Source organism: Piliocolobus tephrosceles, chromosome 4 (genome assembly GCF_002776525.5).
Source record: "Piliocolobus tephrosceles isolate RC106 chromosome 4, ASM277652v3, whole genome shotgun sequence".
NCBI lineage: Eukaryota > Metazoa > Chordata > Mammalia > Primates > Cercopithecidae > Piliocolobus > Piliocolobus tephrosceles.
The window spans coordinates 83,802,015-83,810,965 of record NC_045437.1 but is presented as its reverse complement, the minus strand read 5'-3'; the positions used below and the strand labels follow the sequence as shown (position 1 = coordinate 83,810,965).

The following is an 8,951-nucleotide window of genomic DNA, read 5'->3' as shown; positions in this document are numbered from 1 at the left end:
TCTATCTATCTATCTATCTATCTATCTATCTATCTATCTATCTATCTCACTTTAGAGAAAGATTAACAAATAAATCATAAATGTTTATGATCATGTCCAAATGTACCCTCTCTACTCTGAATGTGTTACAATACTTGTGCTTAATAATTTAACGCAGAAGCAACAGAAACTTTGTAACTAGTAATCTACACAACAGCTTCTATTAATTAAATTATCCATTAATATTTGTGTCATTATTAGAAACTGGAAAATTAAATTAAAGCCAGCAATTTTTAATTGGTACCACAGGTAAAGTATGTTTGGACTTGTTTTTAATAGGGCAGGGAGAATGAGGTATGCATAACACAAATTAAACAATTGTGCAGTTATTAGGCTAATATGTAGCAAAAGAGTTAACAATAAATACTAGTTTGGGACACTGGTTAATGTTTAGTTCCATGTAAGACAAGAAAAACACAGAGTTGAAATTTGAAAGTAATGCCACATTGTATCTGGTTCACAGTGACCACTTAATACATATTTGTTAAATCTGATGATAGACAAGAATTTCTGAGGTTTTGGTTCACATTTTAAGAGTTAACCAGCAAAATCTCCCTCTTTCCTGCTGTATATTCCCTTGCTTACACTAATGTCCCCTTTTTACTTTAATTCTATCAGATTCTAAATTTAATAATTATGCATATTTTCACTATGTCCATCACAAGGCTTAAAATACAGTTGAGGCTGGCGTGGTGGTTCACACCTGTAATTCCAACACTTTGGGAGGCTGAGGTGGGTGGATCATTTGAGGTCATGAGTTTGAGACCGGCTTGGCCAACATGGTGAAACCCTGTCTCTACTAAAAATACAAAAAAATTACCTGGGCATGGTGGTGGGCACCTGTAATCCCATCTATTCATGAGGCTAAGGCAAGAGAATCACTTGAACCCAGGAGGCAGACATTGCAGTGAGCCAAGATTGCGCCATTGCACTCCAGCCTGGGTGACAGAGAGACTCTGCCTCAAAAAACAAAACAAAAAACAAACAAAACACACACACACACACACACACACACAAAACCCAAAAAACCACCACACACAATTCAGTTCCATTCTTAACATTAACTGACAAAATGAGCTGAGAAGTCAACCTTTTAAGAGCTTAGGCTGGTAGTAAGAAAGTTTTGTGACTCTAATCAGAATATATTACTCACTGTTCATAACACCTTCTTAAGCTATCATAATAGAGTGAATCTCTAAATTTTTAAAAAGGTAAACACAAAACATGAAAAGCATTGAATATTCGGGAAATCTTTGAATCTAACATTTGTTCCTAGATATTTATCATTTTTCACCTGTAAATACCTCAGTTGACTTACTTCATTATGTCTACTTTTTTCCCTAGAAATTAACAGTTTACATTTTTGAGTATTTAGCACTTTTCATAGAGTAATTAAAATTTATTTATCGGAGAAGAAGATTCACTTTTCTTAACCCCACATTTGTCAAAATGAAGACTTAAAAACTAGCACATAAGTAAATAATGCAACTACATGAAAGTCTCTCTTCCAACTGCCAATTTATAGATTATGGGTTAACTAACACTCCTCAGCTTCCTTATAAAACAAACTTGACTAAGACTCAGGACAAGCAAAATGAGAATAGTTAATAGCTACTCCTTTGTAAGTTTATATTTTCTGCTAGCCCCAGTTGTGTCAAATTTGAAGTCACTTGTTAATTTGTGAACCAAGAAACATCCACACACAAAAAGGAAAGCTATTATTTTTATTAAAATAACTTGAATACTTTTGGAAAACAAGCAATACAAATTGGATGAAAAAATGCTATTGATTTAAGTACAGGAAAACAACTGTAAGGGGTGGGGAAAAATCTGGAAATCTAGAATTTGGAACTCTAATTTTGTGGATTTTTTCCCCCCAAAGTTCTCCTTTCATTTTAAAGAAGCTAAAATTGGAAAACACAGATATGGTGTTATGGCTGTGGAAAAATACAAGAAAAACATTACAGAATTATAATCAGTGGACACATCCTCTAAGGTTCTTCCTTCTCTCTAGCTTTTGGGATCTTAATCTGTTAGAGTGGATACTGTTGTGGAGGGCAGAATAAAACAGTTTTGTCTGACAAATATCCTTTCCAATCTTTTTGTACTATACCTCTGTTAAAGCCTTTCATCTTTAGGGGTTGTACCTGATTGTTTCATAAATATTCTATGTATATATGAAAAATGCATATTCTCTGTTCAAAGGATGAAAAATTATCTGTATTAAATCAAACTTATTGATTGCCTTATTATATTACTCATGACTTTACCCTTTTTTGTTTTCTGCTAGATTTGTTGCATTCTGAAAAGAGTACATTAATCACTATACATTTTGTTTTTAAAAGCAATATATTTAGATTATCTGTTTTATGTTCCATACAAATTTAAGACAAATTGTATTTGCTATTACTACCCAATGTCGCTCTCTCTCTCTCTCTCTCTCTCTTTTTTTTTTCCTGATTACTGGTTTTATTATTTATAAAAGGAAAATTGTGCCCAGCTTGGTCCATGTAAGGTAATTCAAAATCTCTTTCTAGAAAGAAATTTGCATTCTTGAAAATGCTTAAGCAATTTTCTGACAAGTTTTAATAAGATTAAGATCCCTTCTTGAAAACTAATTACCCATGGACCTGGCTGACTGTCCATCAGGAGCCTCACCATCATCAACCAGGTGTTCCTTTCCTTTCTCCCTGTTCCTTCTTTTTTCTTTAATCATATATGACTCAGTATTTAACCACTCCTTTTTTTTTTTCTTACAAAAGTAAATATCTGTACCAAATAAGAAGTGTTTTAATTGGCCTGTTTTAGGTCTCCTTCCTTATAGAAAGTTTGAGATAAAACTTTGACAAATACTCATATCAAGTTTTCTGAAAAGATTTTTACCGGTTTAAAAGATACCATATCTGATTTTCATATAACCATGCCTGTTGTCTTTTTTTTTTCCCATTTGCCTCATAATTATTTGCTCAATATTTTGTCTTCAATCATTTAAAAATAAATTTAAGTGCCTTATTTTGGTATATAGCTTTTATAGCTGGCATTAGGTTTTGTAGCTTCTGATGGTCTTTGCTTTTAATGTCACATAAATATGTTAATGTTTAGTATTATAACTGATATACTTGATTTTATTCCTTCTATTCTAATTTGTATTTATTTTTTCCTTTTTTAGAAAAACTGTCCTTGGAAAAAGATCTGAAAATATGACAAAGGGATTGCTATGTCCTGTCCATTCTGTGGAGTCTTGAGCCATGTTCTACCTGGCCCATTCTGCAATTGTCAGCCTCTCTAGGGATGCCATACTTGAATCTCCTTGAGTGTCCTAATGATTTTTCTATTATAGTTGCCATCTATCTCTTTTGGCAGGTCTGTGGGCTGGCCATGTGTTCTTTTTGCTCTGACTCTCTAGCACACTCTGACTGCTAGCTCATTGGTTGGATTGCTATTTTTTCTTTGCTGACTTTTTGGTTGATGAACTTCAAGCACTGGGTGTCCTACAAGTGGTAAGAGGTGAAGTGACCTTCTGCCAGGAGATGGTGGCAGGGAGTCCATTGAGGCATCCCTCTATTCCCTGATCTCTTCACACCTGCTCAGCCTTAGGGAGGCAAAGATTCAGCCAACCCATTGCTCAGTCAACCCATCCATAGATCTCCGTAGGCAAAACTATTTCACAGGTCTGTTGCTTTGTGATCCTCACTCTCAGGTTTCAAGACTCTTCTTTAGGTGTTCAGTGAGTCACCAGGGCGTGGGGGCAGTAAGGAATACTGCCAATTTTCTTCCACAGGGAGCTCCTCAGAGCCCACAACTTCATTTCATTTCAGCTCTTAAGAAACCCAACCGGTTTTTTGTTTGTTTTTTGTTTTTTTGTAATTGGTCAAAGGTAGATAATTCAGAGCTAGTGCTAGAAACTTGCACTAGAGGCTAGAGGTTTCTAGAGACTTGTTCAGGTCATTATCTTTTCAGAATTTCCTTCTGTACTCAGGTTTTGATTTTAAAAGCCAAGATTTTAGATAATTTTATTCTTTAGTTTACCTACTGACAATACTCAAACAATAGGTGCCCTCTTGTCCCAAGTTGGTGGAGGGCTACCAGAGAAACAGAAAGGAAAAAAAAGAAGCATATTAATGAACACTTTATAATTAATGAACACTTACTGCCCTGGCATTAATGAATAAATAGGCTGGGGATATTGAGGGATACATTAAAGCAAAGAAAAATAGAACATATAGCTGTAAAGTCAAATGGCGATCAAGAAAAGTGGGAAGATTGTTTTCATCATAGCATTTGGGGAACTCCATTAATCAGTAGTGACATCTGCAGAAACTCTGATGGTTATCTGATACCTAAAATCCTAAACTCTGTTTCAGCTCAGCCACAAGTGAACTGGGTGATTTGGGAGTAGATATTTGAAGTTTTTTGGTTTAATATTCCATCTCCAAAATAAGATATTTAATCATATTAGCCTTTGAAATTCTAGCTAAGTCCAAATTCAATGACACTTCTTGATAGATCACATATTCAGGCACACACATGGGGAGATGCATGCACACATTTTTCTTTCCTCTGCAACTCAGCTTCCCTGTTGGGGGTGGATTGGTTTCTGGACTGGAAGTGATAAAAAGGAAGTACCCTTCTGGCTCAATATAGTCCAGCTATATATAACTGTACAACAATACATCTAGTAGCACTCCCAAGTGTGAAACAAGCTGCCTCTGGATACACACCTGGCCTGTAAAAAAGAGTTCATCATATGTTTATCTGGTGGCAGCATTTTTCACACTTGGGAATGCTGCCGGCTGCTTTTACTGAGTGACATAAACACTGCCAGCTTTGAGTGGGACTCAGAGCAAAGAAGTGCTCTGTAATAGGTCCAGGGTAAGGTGCAAGCAGCCTTGATGTGTGGGCCATATTGCCCGACAGATCCGGTGCTATTAGAAGAACTTGTGGTAGGAAAAGATGCTGTGTAAAATTGCTGGCTAGATCTTGTAGGATAACTGCAATAGACTCCCAGAGTTCAGGAGCAAGGCCATGCTATCTTCAGTAGACAGTTATATAGCTTTTAGAAGTACAGTTCCTGTTGTGTTGCTGGACCCTAGTTGAAACAGTACTCCTGACAATGGGACACCAAGTGACTCTATGACCAGAGCTTCCCATTATAAGCTGCTTTCTGTTAGACCCTCTATATGATGAACTGTCAGCATTTTATCCTCAGAAGGAAGTGGTATGTCTGGAGTCAGTCATAAGCAGGGCCAGAGTTCATAAGATGTTTGAATGAGTGGCCCAGCCGTCCATGATATCCATTGCTGTTCCACTGATGCTTCTCCTTCAATTAACTATTGCAGCTGCTGTACCAGTTAAAGCAGTCTATGACCACTTACACAGAAGGGAACAGGTGAAGCTTGGTTCATAGATGGACTTACTCATTATGTGGTGCAAGCTAGAAATATATTACCATTGCATTACAAACATATCTGGGAGTGGCCCTGAAATACAGTGAGGGCATGGAAAATTCTCCCAATGAACAAAGCTGTAGGCTTGAGTAAAATATATATGTGAACTCATTAACAGAGGTGAATAGTTTGGATGTCTGGTCAGGGGCATAGAAAATGAAATATTGGGCTGGAAGCATGTGGCTAGACCTAAGAAACCTTAGAGAGTTTGAGTGTAAATTGTGAAGATCTTTGTATCAAATGGTTGTAATAATCCATCATGGAATAAGCACTAAACAATCAAGCAGATGAACCAGCCATCTTTTTCATCCACCAACCATGTGCTGGCACAATGAACAGCATGAACAATGAACAGCATGACCATGGCAGCAGGGATGAAAGCTATGCATGGGCTCAACAGTGTGGCCTCCCTCTTACCAAGACTGATCTAGCTCCTACTATTGCTGAAGATTCAATCTGCTGGCAACCGAGACCAAAGGTGATTCCCTACTATGGCACCATCTTTCAAGGGGAGATACCAGTCACCGGTGTCAACTTAATATATTAGACCCCTTGTATCCTGGAAGGAGAATGAATCATCTTGACAGAAATAGACACATATTATGGTTTTTCGTTCCAGTCTGCAGGACTTCAACCAGAGTCACTCTCTGAGAGTGGGCAGAGTGTTTATTCCATGGCTCAGAATATAGCATGATATTCAAGGATGCACTTTACAGAAGGAAGTGTGACCTTGGGAATATAAACATGGAGTCTACTAGCCCCATCACATACTACTCCATAGAGAAGCTGATGGCCAGATAGAGTGATAGAATTGTCTTTTAAAAAGTTTTATCAAGAAATAATTCATGTATCATTAAATTCACTCATTTTAAATGTACAATTCAATGAATTTTAGCATATTTATAGGTTATATAACTATGACCACAATCCAATTTGGAATATTTCTATCACTCCAACAAGAGACCTCTTGCTCACTTATAGTCACCACCCATTCCATCCCTGGAAATGCTTTCTGGAGGAATTGTTGATACATCAGTTTAGTGATGATACCTTGCCCTTGCAAAGATAAGATGCCATTCTCTTAGATGCAGAATATACTCTAAATCAATGACCATGTGTTCTCAGTGGGTATAATACATAGATCTTGGAATCAATGGGTGGAAGTAAGAGTGGATTGTATGACCAGCATCTCAGTAATCTACCTGGGAAATTTGTGCTTTCTCTCACTATAACACTAGATTGTGTGTTTCTATAAATTTTGGTTCCAAGAAGTGGAATGCTTTCACCAGGAAATACATAAAGATTCTCAGTAAACTTTGAGCTATGGCTGTTACTCAGTTACTTTAGGTGTCTTTTTTTTTTTTTTCCCACCAAACTGGTAGGGCAAATGGACTTGAAGAATCAGGAAGTAGGACTGTTCTTATATAATGGGATCAGTAGAGGATATGATTTAGATCCAAGTGATCCTCTGGGGTGCCTATTGGTAGTAATGCCAAATTTTGACAGTAAGTGGACATGTCCAGCAGCCATGACATGAGAACAGCATAATCCCTAGGATTTCAGTTCCCTCAGAGATGAAAGTCTTGGTCATTCCACTAGGTAAGCCACCTAGAACAGCAGAGGCACTTGCTGAGGATGTGATCAACATGGAATGACTACTGCAGGAAGAATGGTGATTACTAGTTAACCCTGAAACTAGCTGAAGCCCATGCAGACTACAGTTTGTCCTATTATCATTTTTATTATAATTTTTTTCAGGAAATAGGACCAATCAGAATCATGGAAAACCTGTCTGGAGTAAACTTATATGAAGCAAGTGAATTCAAAAGGGACAATGGTGAACTGCAGTGGATGTTGTAGCTCATTCCCCAGAGTCTACCTTCTGGGACAGCAGTCCCTAGCTGCTGGGAGTCTTGCCTGCTGATGGCTCACAGGTGAATCACTCCCCTGCAATTGCCTTCGCAAGGGAACTGCCATGACCATGGGAATTTCATATCCAATCAGTGGTCTTTGTGTAGGCACAAAGGTCCAAGTCACCTCTACTAATTCAGGATATCTCTGAAGCATTATCTCAGCTCTAGAGCTCTCCATGGGAGTGACTGAGACCTTATAACACAGGATAAGTGCTCCCTTTGCCTAATCCTGCTTCCCTTACTTCACTGGAGGTGTTGTTCCCAAGAGCATTTCCATAAAAATATTTGCACTCAATCTCTGATTCAGAGTCTGTTTTCTACAGATCCTGGCCATGTAAAATAATTAATTTGACTTTTAAAATACCAGGGTATGTTAAAACTCATTCTACCTAAAAAATTGAAGTGAGCAATTGATTAGTAAATGTAATTATAGTAAGCAGTCGAGTTTATTTAGTCCCTCTAGCGTCCCCTGCCTTTTTTTTTTTTTTTTTTTTTTTACCTAAGCAAGAGTTCTTTCTTCAAAATATTTTTTTAAAAAATGACACATAATAGCTGTACACATTTATGGGGTACATGGTGATGTTGTGATACATATACTGTATAGTGATCAGATCAGGATAATCAGCTATCCATCATCTCAAAAATTTATAATTTCTTTTTGTTGGGAACATTCAATATCCTTCTTTTAGTTATTTGAAACTATACAATATATTCTTGTTAACTATACTTACCTTATACTACTATAGAACACTAGAACTTATTTCTCCTATCTAGTATTTCTTTTTTTTTTTTTTTTTTTTTTTGATAGAGTGTTGCTCTGTTGCCCAGGCTGGAGTGCAGTGGTGCAGTCTTGGCTCACTGTCACTTCTGCCTCCCAGGTTCAAGTGATCCTCCTACCTCAGCTTCCCAAATAGCTGAGACTACAGGCATGTACCACTGTGCCTGACTAATTTTTGTATTTTTCATGGAGATGAAGTTTCACTATGTTGGTCAGGCTGGTCTCAAACTCCTGACCTCAATGTGATCCATCCAAATCGGCCTCCTAAAGTGCTGGGATTACAAGTGTGAGCCACTGTGCCCAGCCTCCTTTCTTGATTTATTAAAAAATTGACTCAGTTTTCTAAATCCAAACCTATGAAAGAGTGCTTTTCAGATTGGATGTCTTTTACCTAAGAATCCCAATTATCTTATTTTATTATTAGAATTGACACACCACTAGTAGAACATGGGATCATTAGTGGATTGCAATATTTTATACACTGTTGCAAGTTAAAATATTTTCCATCAAGGTCAGCAGTATGATCAATTATGTTGGCAGTTGCTTTTATTCAGTAGATATATGGCTAGATTTGTTATAAGGGACAAATGTCATCAGTTAACTGGATAAGAAGAAGTCTGCCTTACAAAGAATGTTGTTAGCATTGTGTTCAGAAAAGCTTACAATAGCTGGTCTTACTATTAGAATCTATTACATTATATGTTTATATGTGGAAGTCCAGCACTCAAAAGTTACTTTCTTCTTCTTAAATATGTATCTTTAAATTTGTTAAAA

At 37.0% G+C, this 8,951-nt stretch overlaps 1 long non-coding RNA gene across 1 annotated transcript in view; it reads left to right on the top strand.

The window, feature by feature from the left end:
* Positions 1–6,812, top strand: part of LOC111544465 — a 48,294-nt gene extending 41,482 nt beyond the window's left edge. Inside the window, exon 3 of the long non-coding RNA XR_002732168.2 lies at positions 3,209–6,812. This is a non-coding gene — a long non-coding RNA (uncharacterized LOC111544465). The remainder of the gene's footprint in view (positions 1–3,208) is intronic.
* The last annotated feature ends 2,139 nt before the right edge of the window (positions 6,813–8,951 follow it).